The 17,551-nt window shown below is 38.8% G+C and overlaps 1 protein-coding gene across 4 annotated transcripts in view; it reads left to right on the top strand.

Moving 5' to 3' along the window:
- FILIP1 (filamin A interacting protein 1) overlaps window positions 1–17,551 on the top strand; it is a 215,525-nt gene that overhangs the window by 111,500 nt on the left and 86,474 nt on the right. The window lies entirely within an intron of this gene.

The following is a 17,551-nucleotide window of genomic DNA, read 5'->3' as shown; positions in this document are numbered from 1 at the left end:
TGCAACTTGGGGACATGACCACTTTCCACATAAGAGGAGGTAAAATAACCAGAGTTCCTGGGCTTCTTTAGACATGGAATTGTTGTCTGTCAGCATAGTCTCCATCCCCCAGGGAGTCTGCACATGGAATATTTGGGTCATTTATTTTCCAGTCTTCTCCTGACTACATGCCTACTCCCTTTTCTCCTTCCCTCCTATCCAGGTTCCAATCTCCTCACATAGACACATTCACTTCCATCATTTTCTATCTCGCTTGACTATTTTTAACAAAACTTCTACTCATCCACATTTTTCTTTTTAAAAACAATCTTAAATTACAAATTCCTAGAGGATAGACTCTGTAAAGCCCTTGATAAATGCTTTTTGAAAGTTACTTTTAGTCCCAACTGGGAAATATAGTTGTTTTTTTTAAGTGGATTACCACTTTAATTTTTTTTTTCTAAAAGTATTTCATGTTAAATCCAGAGACTGGCTTTGGCAGAACCTTTAGCATAGTGATCAAGAGTGAGGATATTCCAAGGAAATATCAGGGGACAGTGGACTTTGTGGTTTTGTTTTCTACCTTTCACAGTACCTTGTGCCCTGTGTTACTTTATGCATTTTCTAATTGGATGTGCAAGCTAATATTGGTGACAGAACTGTCTCTCACTTGGGGACCAGATAGTACCCTGAAAACCCCATCATCCTCAGCCCCTTATTGCTAGGTGAAAGGGTCTGACGTACCCTTTGACATACTTCAGTCTCTCCTCCCAAAAAAAAGTATATAAAGAGGTGGATAGTGTTTCATTATACTAGTTTGTTCACTTTGGTTTATGTTTAAAAGTTTTTATGGTCAAAGCTATGGCTTTTCCAGTAGTCATGTATGGATGTGAGAGTTGGACCATAAAGAAGGCTGAGTACGGAAGAATTGATGCTTTCAAATTGTGATGTTGGCGAAGACTCTTGAGAGTCTCTAGAACAGTAAGAAGATCAAACCAGTCAATCCTAAAGGAAATCAACCCTGAATATTCATTGAAAGGACTGATGCCGAAGCTGAAACAAAAGAAATGTTGGTTCGATCTCTGGGTCAAGAAGATCCCCTGGAGGAGGGCACAGCAACCCACTCCAGTATTCTTGCCTGGAGAATCCCAGGGACAGAGGAGCCTGGTGGGCTACAGTCCATAGGTTTGCAAAGAGCTTAATATGACTAAAGCAACTGAACACCGTAACCTATGCTAAAATGTGGTAATTCATCTCAGTTTGAGTACAATGTCCCCCTTTCACCTAATTTCTTTCTCTTTTCATCTACACTCCTGTCTTGGCTACATGCAGAAATGCTAGTCTTCAAGAACCTTTAGACCCCTGATTTCATGTAACAAGATTCAGACCCCATATCCATTGTCTTGTGTTTTAACTATCAGGGTTTTGGACTTGAGTGTGTCTGGCACTTGGTTGTACCTGGTCTTCCTTCAAGGTGGTATACTGGATTCTTTTCTTGAGTGATCATTAGCCTGCTGCTGCTAAGTCGCTTCAGTCGTGTCCAACTCTGTGCGACCTGATAGACGGCAGCCCACCAGGCTCCTCCGTCCCTGGGATTCTCCAGTCAAGAATGCTGGAGTGGGTTGCCATTTCCTTCTCCAGATCATTAGCCTACAGCCTCCCAAACTCCCTTAAAATATCACGACTGTCTTTAATCCCCTAGTGGGATTTCTAAACTAATTATCCTACTCTATCCCTATCATCAGGAGACTGCTTTATCTCCTCACCTGCATCTTGCTCTTTTTTCATGCTTCTCGGTATAATTATAACAAACTGAACAGCTGCAATTACTTCTAATGAATCCACTCATGATGATGCCAATACCATCGTCTAACTGGTGATTGGAAACATTTTTCATGAAAAGTAGAGTAAAATCATCACTTAAAGTTTAGGTGCTTTTTTTTCTGGTTTATAAATTCATATAACACATTTTTATAGTTATTAAATGTTTTTAAGAGTCAAAAGCACAGCTGCATAACTATACCAAATTGAATTTAAACTGATGGTGTCCAGATTAATGCGATGTCACTGTAGCAGCACTGCTTATAACTGCTAGCACTTTACAAATTCCCTGGACAGCCTCTAACCTCTTTTTTATTCCCCCTTCTCTTCTGAGCGGTTCTGGTGATACTTCTGAAACTCACTGGACAAAGACTTAGTGGATAAAGAATGGCCTTTCTTAGGCACTTCCTTCCTCATCATCTTCCCTTGTTTCAGCCCCAGTGACCTTCAGGAGACCTTTCCTGGTGCAGTGGTGATGGTTTAGGGGGTTTGTTCTGAACCTCGAGTGACCTTGGCATCCTCAGGTTTGCCAGATGGAGTTTCAAGGACAGACAACATGTGGAGAATTTTTCTTTGCAAAGTTGACTGGCTCACTTGGGATTTGAAATCTGACTTCATAAGCATCACGTCAACCAGTCATAGACCAGTCTCAAAACACAGGAAGGGCTCAGAGAGACTCAAGTCACACGGCTGTCAACAGAGAGCTATTTGTCTCCAAACCATCTGTATTTAAAAGAGAAATCAGGGCACTGATGAGAATTGTTGAAATCATTTCATGGTGATATTAGTGCATGAGCGAAAGAAAGAATATGGACTGATTCAAGAAAAACGTTGTCACCTGGGTCTTTTCAGCTCACATGTAATCCTGTCTGTGGACACAGTCTTGCACTTTGATGATGTATATTTTTGTACTGGCAGGAAAGAACTTCCATCAACCTTTCCAAGCAGCAGCCACTAATCCCTGGCAATACTTACTCCCATGTTAAACATTTCCTGATCAAGGGCCTGAAAGGAAACAAGGAACAATGTGCACAAATTTTAGTAGACTCTGCTCTCCCCTCTGCCTTTTAAAAATAGCAGTAATGAAAGCACATTTGCAAGTCCAAGGCTCTGTGGGGAATAGGTAATTTAGGAGGAAAATCAGTGATAAACCAAGTGTTTGCAGGTCCCTGAGCAGATGTAGGAAATGGCCTAATGAGCTCAAAATCAACAATTGGACCAATGAAACTGAATGTCCCTTGAATAGTGGTGTTACTGTTTCTGAGCCTTAAATGGGTCTGCCCTGAAGTGGAACATTATAATCCCCGCCATCCTGGAACTGTGAAAAAATTTAATATGCGATATATGTATGATATGAATTACATACATGTAAGTTTTTTTTAAAAACCAAGCTTTTTTTTTTTTTCTCTCATTCTTCTTCTTATTATTATTATTATTTTTTTATTTTTTTTGTCATACATTGATATGAATCAGCCATAGATTTACACGTATTCCCCATCCCAATCCCCCCTCCCACCTCCCTCTCCACCCGATTCCTCTGGGTCTTCCCAGTGCACCAGGCCCGAGCACTTGTCTCATGCATCCCACCTGGGCTGGTGATCTGTTTCACCATAGATAGTATACATGCTGTTCTTTTGAAATATCCCACCCTCACATTCTCCCACAGAGTTCAAAAGTCTGTTCTGTATTTCTGCGTCTCTTTTTCTGTTTTGCATATAGGGTTATCATTACCATCTTTCTAAATTCCATATATATGTGTTAGTATGCTGTAATGTTCTTTATCTTTCTGGCTTACTTCACTCTGTATAATGGGCTCCAGTTTCATCCATCTCATTAGGACTGATTCAAATGAATTCTTTTTAATGGCTGAGTAATATTCCATGGTGTATATGTACCACAGCCTCCTTATCCATTCATCTGCTGATGGGCATCTAGGTTGCTTCCATGTCCTGGCTATTATAAACAGTGCTGTGATGAACATTGGGGTGCACGTGTCTCTTTCAGATCTGGTTTCCTCAGCGTGTATGCCCAGAAGTGGGATTGCTGGGTCATATGGCAGTTCTATTTCCAGTTTTTTAAGAAATCTCCACACTGTTCTCCATAGTGGCTGTACTAGTTTGCATTCCCACCAACAGTGTAAGAGGGTTCCCTTTTCTCCACACCCTCTCCAGCATTTATTGCTTGTAGACTTTTGGATAGCAGCCATCCTGACTGGCGTGTAATGGTACCTCATTGTGGTTTTGATTTGCATTTCTCTAATAATGAGTGATGTTGAGCATCTTTTCATGTGTTTGTTAGCCATCTGTATGCCTTCTTTGGAGAAATGTCTGTTTAGTTCTTTGGCCCATTTTTTGATTGGGTCATTTATTTTTCTGGAATTGAGCTGCAGGAGTTGCTTGTATATTTTTGAGATTAATCCTTTGTCTGTTTCTTCATTTGCTATTATTTTCTCCCAATCTGAGGGCTGTCTTTTCACCTTACTTATAGTTTCCTTTGTAGTGCAAAAGCTTTTAAGTTTCATTAGGTCCCATTTGTTTAGTTTTGCTTTTATTTCCAATATTCTGGGAGGTGGGTCATAGAGGATCTTGCTGTGGTTTATGTCAGAGAGTGTTTTGCCTATGTTCTCCTCTAGGAGTTTTATAATTTCTGGTCTTACGTTTAGATCTTTAATCCATTTTGAGTTTATTTTTGTGTATGGTGTTAGAAAGTGTTCTAGTTTCATTCTTTTACAAGTGGTTGACCAGTTATCCCAGCACCACTTGTTAAAGAGGTTGTCTTTTTTCCATTGTATATCCTTGCCTCCTTTGTCGAAGATAAGGTGTCCATAGGTCCGTGGATTTATCTCTGGGCTTTCTATTCTGTTCCATTGATCTATATTTCTGTCTTTGTGCCAGTACCATACTGTCTTGATGACTGTGGCTTTGTAGTAGAGTCTGAAGTCAGGCAGGTTGATTCCTCCAGTTCCATTCTTCTTTCTCAAGATTACTTTGGCTATTCGAGGTTTTTTGTATTTCCATACAAATTGTGAAATTCTTTGGTCTAGTTCTGTGAAAAATACTGTTGGTAACGATAGGGATTGCATTGAATCTATAGATTGCTTTGGGTAGAATAGCCATTTTGACAATATTGATTCTTCCAATCCATGAACATGGTATGTTTCTCCATCTGTTTGTGTCCTCTTTGATTTCTTTCATCAGTGTTTTATAGTTTTCTATGTATAGGTCTTTTGTTTCTTTAGGTAGATATACTCCTAAGTATTTTATTCTTTTTGTTGCAATGGTGAATGGTATTGTTTCTTTAATTTCTCTTTCTGTTTTTTCATTGTTAGTATATAGGAATGCAAGGGATTTCTGTGTGTTAATTTTATATCCTGCAACTTTACTATATTCATTGATTAGCTCTAGTAATTTTCTGGTAGAGTCTTTAGGGTTTTCTATGTAGAGGATCATGAAATCTGCAAACAGTGAGAGTTTCACTTCTTCTTTTCCTATCTGGATTCCTTTTACTTCTTTTTCTGCTCTGATTGCTGTGGCCAAAACTTCCAACACTATGTTGAATAGTAGTGGTGAGAGTGGGCACCCTTGTCTTGTTCCTGATTTCAGGGGAAATGCTTTCAATTTTTCACCATTGAGGGTGATGCTTGCTGTGGGTTTGTCATATATAGCTTTTATTATGTTGAGGTATGATCCTTCTATTCCTGCTTTTTGGAGAGTTTTAATCATAAATGAGTGTTGAATTTTGTCAAAGGCTTTCTCTGCATCTATTGAGATAATCATATGGTTTTTATCTTTTTTTAAAACCTGAAAATAATGTGTAAGACGAACTGTGTGCTGAAACAATCAAAATGTGCACGCCTTTTTAAAAAAAATGGAATGTAAATTCTTGGCTTTGAGTTTACAAACGACGATCATTTGTGGGCAGATAAGATCAGTGTTGCCTACAGAGTGTGAGCCCTGAGTATTTATCTTTGCAATATCTGATACTACTTGTTTGTAGGTGGTTGTGGTCTAACATGCCAGCCTGAAATGCCAGATTCGCTGGCTGCAAAATAACTGGGCAGATGTCTCCTGAAAAGAAATTTACATGTCCTGACCAAAAGGCACTTCTGAATCACCGAAGAGTGGAACACAGGAAGCTGTGAACCTTGCCCTCCCTCTCCCCTTCTCCAGAGCTCTAATTACTTAAGGGGGGAGGGAAATAGGGTCCCCCTTTTCACCTATGAGACAAGGCACAGTGATCCTAAGGTTCCTTATCCTCCTGAGTCTCACTGCCTCGTGCCATAGTATCACACCACTGTCCTCTACAGCAGAGAGTGGATCAACATCCTCGTCCTTCCCATGGACTATCTGCCACCATATGACAGTTGATTCAACTGACCAGGGAATAATTGACAGGCAATCATGGAATCCTGCCTGGGTAGTAGAGGGAATGCGAGGGGGAGGAATAAAGCCACAGGGTCCCTGACCTGAAATAACTGCAGAGACATGACCTTCACCACTAATACCTCACTTCAGCATCCTTACCGCCGTTCACAAGGTTTGCTAGCTGGTCCTCCCTTCCGGCTGTCTTGTCACCCACAGTTCTCCACATTACGGCTAGCCTGAACTTTTTAAAACACTCATCAGTGAAGTCTTTTCTCTGCTGAAAACACTCACACACCCCCTGCTGCTCTGAGAGGCTTTCTTGCAAGGGCGTCTGCTAACCTCTTCAGGCTCATCTCTCGCTGCATCCCCTGTCTGTGATTCTGCCCTAAAGACTTATCTGCAGTCCCCTGAACATTTTCTGTCATCAGTAATGGCGAGAGCCTTTTTTTATTGAGGACTATTCTCTTTCATTGTGTGTTATGCAAATGATCTAAAAGGAACTAACATTCCATGTGTTTAAGGTTGGCTAATGGGAGCATTGCATTAATTGTATACATTGATTTTGTCCTACTCTATTCTTAATATTTTTCCACATGGAGTGAAAGTCCTTAGCAGGGAAGGCAATTCTGCAGACAAACACCTACAAGTTTGTGCTAAAAAGCTTATTCCATTACCTGTTATAACTTGTTCACATGTTTCCTTGAGGACTTTCTTGGGAGAGAAGTTCTGTTCTGTCCAGGTGTTCAGAGGTTTTTCTATTTTGATCGTGTCATTTCTTTGCCTCTTCCAAGGTGGAGTCTGATTGTAATTACATGCTCAGGAATCACCTTTTAATTATAAAATAAGTGTATGCATGGAGCCATGACCTGATTCAGTAAATCAGGTAAACCTGAGGTCCCAAATCAGACCAGGTACAGAAACATAATTCTAGGGGTAAAGTTTACATATTTTTAAAATTTTATGTTAAAAATGCTTCTTGTATGATAATTTTATTATCTTTCATTTTTATTGTTATTGAGGTAAGATGACATATAACATGGTATTGGTTTCAGTTGTACAATGTAATGATTTGACATTTATGTCTATTGTGAGATGATCACCACAGTAAATCTAGGTAACTTAAAAATATTTTATTTGAAAATTGGAACAGTTAATTCACACACATGGTTGAAAAGCTAGAAAAAGGTATAATACACGTAAGTATGTATATATTCTTGTTTTTTTACACAAATGGAGCATATAATATACACCATTCTGCAACTGGCCTTTTTCAGATATCAAATATGCCTTGAAAATCTTCCCTATTAGAACACTAGAACATCTTTCTCTATTAAAACATCTTTCCCTAATAGAACATTCCCTATTAGAACTAGTACTTTAGCTAGTAAAGAAATTTGTTCTTGGCCTATGAAATGAGTAAGTAAAATATTTTCCCATCTCATTATTTTTATTTTGACTTTATTTTCAGCATGTCTTGCCATGAAGAATTATTACTTTTATTAGTAGGACATCAGTCTTTTCTTTTATGACTTCTGGTTTGTATCAAACTTAGGTTGACTTACTCTTAGATTATGAAAGATTTCTTTCAAATTTTCTTCTAGTACTCCCCCTGCCCCAGTTTTCCCATTAAAATATTTTATCCATCTGGAATTCCTCTTTGTTTAAGATGAGACACTTCACTTTCATGTCAGTTCAGTCGCTCAGTCATGTCTGACTCTTTGCGACCCCATGGACTGCAGCGTGCCAGGCCACCCTGTCCATCACCAACTCCTGGAGTTTACTCAGACCCATGTCCATTATCACGTTTATCCTATAGTATAATATTTAAATCGATTTCCGAGTTAGAGTTTAGTCCATAGATTTCTCCGTTTTATGCTACTAATTTCTCTATTTTAGTACCACAATGTTTAAATTATTCTAGGACTATACTTGCATATGTGAAAAAGTCAATCTTTTTTAATTACACTTTTTCTTATTTACTTTTAAAAGAGGTGACTCTAGGGACTTCCTTGATGGTCCGGTGGTTAAGTGGTTAACACTTCCAGTGCAGGGGATGTGTCTTCGATCCCTGGTCAGGGAACTAGGATCTCACATGCTTTGCAAGCAAAAGAGGTCACTATACTCAAAGGATCTTTAAAGGATTTAAAAAACCAAAACTCTTTTTTATATAAAAAAAAAGACATTTATTTTCTTTTGAATAATTTTCATTGTTCATGGTAATCAGAACCTCTATGTATTAAGTATTGCCACTTAAATACTTGCAGAATAACTGTCTAAAATTTTAAAATGTCATTGTGTCTTCTTTCATTCCATTTCTGTTAACTCCAAGCCAGTTTTAGTTTTACTGTTTTGACAGTGGTGTAGTGTACAGGGAAAATGCAGAGATCTTTTCTTTTGTCAGCAGTCCTTTATCTACTGATCTGGGGAGCTAAGTAGACAAGTAGACTCCAGAAATGTAGTTTTGCATTATGCATGAGATGCTGTTAGACATTCAAGTACAGAGAAACATCCAGTGGGCATCTGGATATACATCTGGAGATCAAGGGAAACGTCTGGAGTTATCAGTTTGGAATCACCTGTATGTGGGTGGTATTTAATGCCATGAAACTGGGTGAAATCATGATGAAAGTAAATTTAGATAGAAAAGATAAGAGGTCCAACACTGAGCCCTGGGGGAAAGTTCTAGCACTGAGAATTTGAGAAGATGAGGAGGAAGAACAGTAAAGGAGAATGAGAATAAGCAGCTAGAGAGGTTGGAGGGAAATGAGCAAAACAGAGTTTTCTGGAGTCAAAGTGAGCATTTTTCAAGGTGGAGAGAAAGATGAGGTGTCAGATGCTGCTGATGGATCAGAGAAAATGAGAAATGAAAATTGACCATTGCACTTAGCAACAGGGAAGTCATATGCTTGATAAGAGAGGTGTCAGTGGAGTAATAGGAGCAGAAACTTGATTGAAGTGGGCTCAAATGAGTGCCACTCATTTCGAAGAAGAGATTATTGGAGGCAACTCTTTCATTGAGTTTTATTATAGAGAGAAGGAGAAAATGAAATAGGAATTATAGGAGTCAAGAGAGGGTTTTATTATGATGGTAGAAATAACAGTATGTTTGCATGCTTATGGAAAGAGCTAGTATGGAGGACATTAATGGTCAGCAAAAGGCTGGAACTGTGTCCTAGTTCATAAAGAGAGGATAGGATCTAATGGATAAGTCAAGAGGTTTGGTGTTAACTAGAGACACAAACAGTTCACTTCTAGTAACAGAAGAGAAGGTTACGTGTATATGGACAAAGATACAGTAAGTGTACAGGGAAGGTGGGCAATTGTGGTGGCCCTTCTGTAATTGTTTCAATTTTCTTGGTGGGCTGGGTAGCAAGAGGAGAAATGTATGAAGGATTTGCTATGAGAGAAGTTACTAAATTGTACTGAATAAGGGTGGACTAGAGGGATATAGTGTGATCTCTTGGTAACATTAACAGCCTGGGATCATGAATTTAAACTGAGATCAGGCACTCCCTGGTGGTCCAGTGGTTAAGACGCCATGCTCCTAATGCAGGGCGCCCAGGTTCGATCTCTGGTCAGGGAACTGGGTCTCACGCGCCACAACTAAGAGTTTGCACGCCACAACTAAAGACCCCGCGTGCTACCACAGCACACAACTAAGACCTGGCACAGCCAAATCAATTAAAAAAACTTTTTTAAAATGAGATCAGTTGGCATGATGTGTTTTTTCTGCCTACGAGAACATCAGAGATGGGGCTTAACCGAGAATTAGATTTAACCAAGGCCGTGATCTGACCAAGAGAATACAAGCAAGTGAGAGAAGGGGCATGAAATTGAGGATGGTATGCGACTGAATTTGAAGCTGGATAAGAAGGAAAAGGGCACATGTAGGGAGGGTGTGTGAAGGGCAGTGACTATGTGATAAAAATCAGTGGATCTAGTTGGTTGCAATTTTTGGTAATAATGACAAGCACTATGGATGACCATGGAAGTGAGGGGTTGCAATAGTATGGAGGACAGAATTATTAGAAGAGAGAAGTTCGGGGAGTTGGGAGGTCAGGGTATGAGAATAATCATCTAAGAGAATGCTGAAATCAGCAAGAAACTTGACAGAGTCAGTGTTAGAGCGCATAACAGCAAACCAGGAGCTCACATCTTCAAGGACGGAAGGGGAGTGAATGCTCTGGGGTTGTGAATGGCACCACTGCAAACAGGAAGATACAAACTGATATTGTCATGAGATTCAAAGCTAGGGCATTTTAAGGAAAAGGGGGAGAGAATGATTTGGAAGTGGTGATGTGGAACAAGGAGAAACCTAAGGAGAGTGGGTGAGATACTTACTCACTTCTTCTGAGGGCTCTTAGAGAAGTGGGGTCTTCAGGGAAGAGCCAGGTTCTCTTGGGGAAGTGATTTGCAAACTTGGCTGCAAATGGTCAGGCCACACCCACACCAAGTAAATAACAACCACCAGAATTGGAAGACAGGAATCGGAACTTTTTCAAAAGGCTTCACATGATTCCAGTGTGCTGTCAAAGTTGAGAATCACTGCTTTTAGAGCAAGGAGGTGATGGGAACATTTTCAGAAGAGTTCGTGAACTGAGAAGTGGCCTGTGGTTGAATGCGCATTTCAATGAGTACAGTAAAAGAGTCTCAGGAGATGGGGATTTGGTGAGATACAGCATTATCAAAGATGCCAAATGCAGTCTTGAGTCTGAGAGGTAAGGGAGATGAGTTTTCTCTGGGGTTTACTTGTGGTACCTTAAGTACCAAGTGCCTCCACTTTAGCAGCTGCAATATCAGAAGGACACAATTGTTTTCTTCATTTACGACTTTGGTGAGTCCTTAGGAGCCACGCCTGACATGTCAGGAAGAGATTCTTCAAATGGTTTTGCTGTGGTTAAGTCATCTTAGGATGGAGGCCTTTCAACTGATGCCCATGCAAATGACCCCATCTGTGAGATGACCACTAGGGCTTCAACTGGAAAGAGTGAGTCCATATTCCTGCTCTCCATGGTGTTTTGCTAAATCAGCTCTTGGGATTAAGTGTGTGTGAAGAGTGGCTATAGAAAGAGGCCATTTGGACTACATGCTTTTAGCCTTGAAATTGGAAATCTGGGGATATTCCCATCATATTATTTAAGACTAACCACTGTAGAACATGAAATGATGAGTTCAGCATTGAGCAATCTGGCAACACTGCTTGTCTGATGTCATCCACCTGCCTCTTCTAATTAGTCATCTTCACCATGCTTTCATCTGACCACTGGCTTTTAGATGATGAAGCCTGATAATGACAGCTCAGATAAGATTCCTAACCACAGAAACTCAGTAGAGGTCAACGCATTTCAATTGTCTGAAACAACAGTGCTTGGCCATTTGATAGCTACAGATAAGCAGCAGGCGTCTGACGTAGATGAGGGGGACCTTAAGCCATTTTATTCACTCTTACATAATCACAGATTTTTGCCTGGAAGTTCCCAGCAATTAACATGAATCTTGGCCAGTGGTTTTTGGTCATTTATTATGAAAAAGCTGATATAATGGTAACATTATACAAGTTAATAAGGCAGAGATTTTTAAACAACAGAATCAATGTCATGCTGTCAGATCAAGCTCAAGCATAGGCAATCATGAAAAAAAAAAAAAAATCCTAAGGGGCTGCAAGTAATGAAACAATGATATATAACCTGCTTAACCAGAGTGCTCCCCACTTTGATTGATGATTGGTTATTGGCAGTAGTTGTTGATAATATAACAAAATCAAGTTTTTCCAACATCTCTCAAGAGGACTATAAAAAAAAAATTTGTTGATGTAGAAACTGCACATGGGAAGAAGCATGCTATAAATAATATTTTATATATGCACTCTCTGATCTGATAATTAAGGTAAAATGTTGAATCCAATATTTTGAGCTCAATATCAATATTCCTATTGCTAGTGGACAAATAATTTTTGAATATTTGAATACATGAACAGATATTTGAATATATAAACAAATTTCAGAGAAATATCAAGTATTTTGGGGGGCATTGATTTTATAGCATGCCGAGATTCCTTCAAGTGTGCCCAACAGCATTCACATGTTTATTTAAAAAGCTGATTTGGCCAAAAAATTGATCAGGTCACATTTTAAAAACTAATTAATTAGCATATGGATTAATTTCTACTTGAGATTGTTGCCACGTATTTATTAGTGATTTAGTATAATGGAGAGCTCTCTGGTCTGAGAATCAAGAGACCTGGCAGCCAATATATAATCAACAACAAATCAGTTGTCTCCCTTGGGCAGACCATGGGCTTCCCTAAACCTCTGTTTCTTTAGCTGTAAATTAAAGGGTCCGAGGTCTTTCCTACTCTAAATTCCTGTGATCCTATAAATTAAGTGTTCTGCTATGGCTTGAAGCCATTTAGGTTAGTCAAAAAACTGAAATTAAAATTCATTTCTCCTAACTTCCCTATGCTGTAGCACTTTCCTTCCACCCTTCTTCTCAAAAGATAGCTTGATGAGTAATTAGCTCTAAGTTACCTTCCCAACTCACATTCCTTCTGGATTATAAAGTTTCATGCAAGAATAGGGTTATGTCCTACTCATGTGGTATTCATCATAACAACTAATAAAATAACAAGACTTCCTTGGTGGTCCAGTGGCTAAGACTTTGAGCTCCCCATGCAGGGGGCCTGGGTTCGATTCCCAGTCAGGGAACTAGATCCCACATGCTGCAAATAAAAGATTCTTCATGCTGTAACTAAGACCTGGTGCAGCCAAATAAATAAACTAATATTAAAACAAAACAACTTTACACATAGCTGCTAAATTAATAAATGAGTAAATAGAAAGAAACAAGGAAGGGAGGAGTGAGAGAAGGAAGAAAGACAATTAACTGCTTCATCTGTGCTCTGTGCCCGTGTCAGTGAAAAAGAAGCAGTAACCAGGCCCTGCAGCTGTCATCCAGAGAAGGTAACAAATCAGAGAGATGTTTGGTAAAGATTTTATTTAATTACTACAGGCGTAATCAGAGTAGAGATCTTTATTTCAAACAAATTCAACATGGTGGAATTCTAGTCCAACACAATTATCTGGTCTTTCCTTTAGAATTGGTGGGGCGGGGCATAACTGGTATTTGATTTAAACTTTGGGTTATAGATTCAGGCAGGAAAAATTAAGAAAACTGAAAAAGACTCGGTTGAGAGCTGGACATGTATAAATAGAAGAGACAATCAATTTATTGAAAAACAAATAAGCAAGACATAACTGTTAGTTTCAGTGAAATGAAAATTAGCAACAATAGAATTTTATTGTTCTTGAGCTTTCCATTCTATTCGAACAATAAAATGGTCCATATATGAGAGGCTCTGTATTAACAGGTACATAGGGAGAATTCATAAAGTTATAATTGCCAGCTCTGGAGTTAGGCTGCCTAGATTTTTATCCTGACACTACCCCCTTTGGGCAAATTACCAAGCTTAGTACCAATTCATATCCCTCATCTACAAAATGGTGATAACAATATACCTATTTGTTAAAGTTATTGTGAAGTTTAAACAAGATAATGTTTGCAAAGCACTTTGCACATTTTCTGGCATATAGTAAGTGCTCAATAATCCTAGGGAGAGAGTGATAGACAGAGAGAGTGTGTCTGTGCTGACACCTATATTTCCATTTCTATAGAGAAAAACAATCCTGGAAAGATCCACTTCAAATTATTTATAGAATTAGCCCTCGGGAGTGGAATTTGTGAGAAAGTGGCATACACCTTCACTTTTCCTTGACTCTTCTGTAATGTTGATCTTTACAAAATCATCAACATTTATTATATTAAAATTTTTAAAATGTTGACTGTAGATCTAAAGAGATAATTTACCAAACTAAAATAATTCAGAGAGAGCACAATTTAAACTAGTTTTTGTAGAATCAAGGCAGCAAGAGGCCATAAATAACAATTTCTTCGGGGAAAGCAACAGTTACATACACATTCAAATCTTCAATCTTAGAAAATTTTTTGAGTCAGAAAGAATACTGCTCTTTCAAGTTGAGAAAGTTGAGACTTTCTGAATCTTATGTTATCACTCACCCCATGAAGAGGGGACCAGAACTCAGAACCTGGATACCTTCAGAGCACAGATATGTGCTGTGTTGATCCTTCCCCATGGAGCCCCAATTTTAAAGAGAAAATAGTTCATTTACATAATCTTGAAACCCAGCAGAGTACTGAGTGACATTTTCTGATGAACTGGCTAGTTTGCCTTAGATTGATATTAAGACATAAGTGAAAACTCAAAATATATGATTATTCTGGTAACTTCCTATATCTTGTAAAATTTAAATATGTTCATGTTTCAGGCCTTTGTGGCTGATAAACTGAAACTTTTCACCTTGCAAATAATTTAACATGGTTTGTTTTACTTTCAATTTCATTTTTCTAGCTGCAGATTCACAGGATCCCCCAAAGAGTCTATTCAGTAATTGTGATGCAGTCCTGTAGCCTTTAAGACTAAGCCTAAAAGCTTTGCTTTGTATACTTGATCTGTAGCGACCTTTCGAGTTTGCTGCCTATTGAACCGGAGGTCTTCCTTGTGAAATCATAGAATCCTGCCCCAGTTCACTTTCTGTTACTTGATATCACTGAACAAAAATACCATTATCAGGGGCTGAGAAAAAAAAGATATGGCTTCTGTCTCTTTAAAAGTTTAAGAATAGCAAGCACAGTAGAGTTAATTCTTTGGGGGCTGTGCCTTGAGAATGTTCTGGCTCAGAATCAAGCTACAGATAATTAATTATGTCAGTGAAAAGCTCTGATGGCCTGTTCTCTTCAGAGAAAAGTGACATCATCCATAGAATTCTCTGGCAATAAAGAAGAACAAAGCTGTGAGTGCAGGAAATAACAGACAGATGTCCATGAGTGCATATTTTATCTACTTCAAAGGACACTGCAAGAAGTCATACTCTAGGCTGTCTCCCAGCAGTAGTGGCTTGGCAAGGGATCTTGGAGAGTCAGAGAAGGAAATTTGTGGGACTGGGTTCACTGACCTCATGGACCCTGGCCTGAAGAGAGAAGGGTGACATTTTTAGGGAAGTTACTAAAAAAATGACAGTGCTAAAAAAAATATTGGCAGGATCATGGAAAACCAGTCAAGCTATGTAGTGTGGGGAAACTGGCCCAGATGGTGCTGGTACCATTTGTGGGTGAACATTAGTACAGAAAATATTGCCCAGAGAGTTTCATTCCAGGGCCTTCCCCGGCTTTGTGTTTATAACATATTCTCACAGAAAACCGGTACTGACTCCCAGAGCGACTTGTACTGGAAAGAATAAATATTTTGAAATCAGATAACTCTGTTTCTTACAAATCATGTAACCTTGGGCAAGCTATTTAATCTGCTGAGCCTTATTTTCCTCATCTATAGAACAGGGTTAAGAGAAATGAATAATATCCATGAAAATAATTTTGTTCACACTAGGGTGTAATTTAAGAATTGGTTGTTATTAAATTCAACTTTATCTTCCCTGAAAAATACATACTAGTTTCATATTACACACATAGAGACAGATATATTTGTTGGAATAGATGTTTACTTACATAAGCAATTTTAGACATGTTAGAAAGATAATTGCTTCAAAATTTCAGGTACCAGAGTATGAGAAACTGTACTATTAGAGATTTATTCTTCTGAGTTCATACTACCTGTTCCAGAACTTTCTTTTAAAAAACATTGTATCTAATTATCAAAGTAAAACTAGTTCAATATGGATCATTTAGAAAAATGTGTCCTCAATGAGAGCACTATTGGTCTCAATAGGGTGAAAATTAGTTCTTTGTTGTTTGTTTAGTCACTAAATCATGTGACTCTTTTGTGATCCCCATGGATGGTAGCCCTCCAGGCTTCTTTGTCCATGGCATTTCCTAGGCAAGAACACTGGAGTGATTGCCATTTCCTCCTCCAGGGGATCTTCCTGATCCAGGGATTTAACTCACGCTTCCTGCATTAGCAGGCAGATTCTTTACCACTGGGCCAGCAGGGAGGTCTATAAAAATTAGTTCTTAGAGAAGGGTAAAGAATTTTTAAATTTCATAATGGTTTGTGCACCTCAAAAAGACCATTGTACATTAACAGATGAGAATGGATGAATTTAATTCAGATGACCATTATGTCTACTACTGTGGGCAAGACTCCCTTAGAAGAAATGGCGTATCTATCATAGTCAACGAGAGTCCAAAATGTAGGACTTGGATGCAGCCTCAAAAATGACTGAATGATCTCTGTTCATTTCTAAGGCAAACCATTCAATATCACAGTAATCCAAGTCTATGCCCCAACTAGTGATGCTGAAGAAGCTGAAGTTGAATGGTTCTATGAAGACCTACAAGGCCTTCTAGAACTAACACCCCCAAAAGATGTATTTTGCATTTTAGGGGACTGGAATGCAAAAGTAGGAAGTCAAGAGATACCTCAGGCAAGTTTGACCCTGGAATACAGAATGAAGAAGGGCAAAGGCTAATAGAGTTTGGCCAAGAGCATGCACTGGTCATAGCAAAAACCCTCTTCCAAAAACACAAGAGAAGATTCTACACATGGACATCACCAGATAGTCAATATTGAAATCAGATTGATTATATTTTCTGCAGCCAAAGATGGAGAAGCCCTATACAGTTAGCAAAAACAAGACCGGGAGCTGACTGTGGCTCAGAATATTAACTCCTTATTGCCAAATTCAGGCTTATATTGAAGAAAGTAGGGAAAACCACTAGACCATTCAGGTATGACCTAAATCAAATCCCTTATAATTATACAGTGGAAATGACAAATAGATTCAAGGGATTAGATCTGATAGACAGAATGCCTGAAGAACTATGGACAGAGGTTCATGACATTGTACAGGAGGCAGTGATCAAGACCACCCTCAAGAAAAAGAAATGCAAAAAGGCCAATTGGTTGTCTGAGGAGTCCTTACAAATAGGTGAGAAAAGAAGAGAAGCTAAAGACAAAGGAGAAAAGGAAAGATATACCCATCTGAATGCAGAGTTCCGAAGAATAGCAAGGAGGGATAAGAAAGCCTTCCTCAGTGATCAGTGCAAAGAAATCAGAGGAAAACAATAGAATGGGAAAGATTAGAGATCTCATCAAGAAAATTAGGGATACCAAGGGAAGATTTCATGCAAAGAAGGGCACAATAAAGGACAGAAATTGTATGGGCCTAACAGAAGCAGAAGATATTAAGAAGAGGTGGCAAGAATACACAGAAGAACTGAAAAAAGATCTTCATGACCCAGATAACCACAATGCTATGATCCCTCACCTAAAGCCAGATATCCTGGAATGCAAAGTCAAGTGGGCCTTAGGAAGTGTAACTACAAGAGCTAGTGGAAGTGACAGAATTCCAGTAGAG

Source organism: Cervus elaphus, chromosome 28, assembly GCF_910594005.1.
Source record: "Cervus elaphus chromosome 28, mCerEla1.1, whole genome shotgun sequence".
Lineage (NCBI taxonomy): Eukaryota > Metazoa > Chordata > Mammalia > Artiodactyla > Cervidae > Cervus > Cervus elaphus.
The sequence above is the reverse complement of the archived record's forward strand: the minus strand, read 5'-3'. Positions and strand labels throughout refer to the sequence as shown.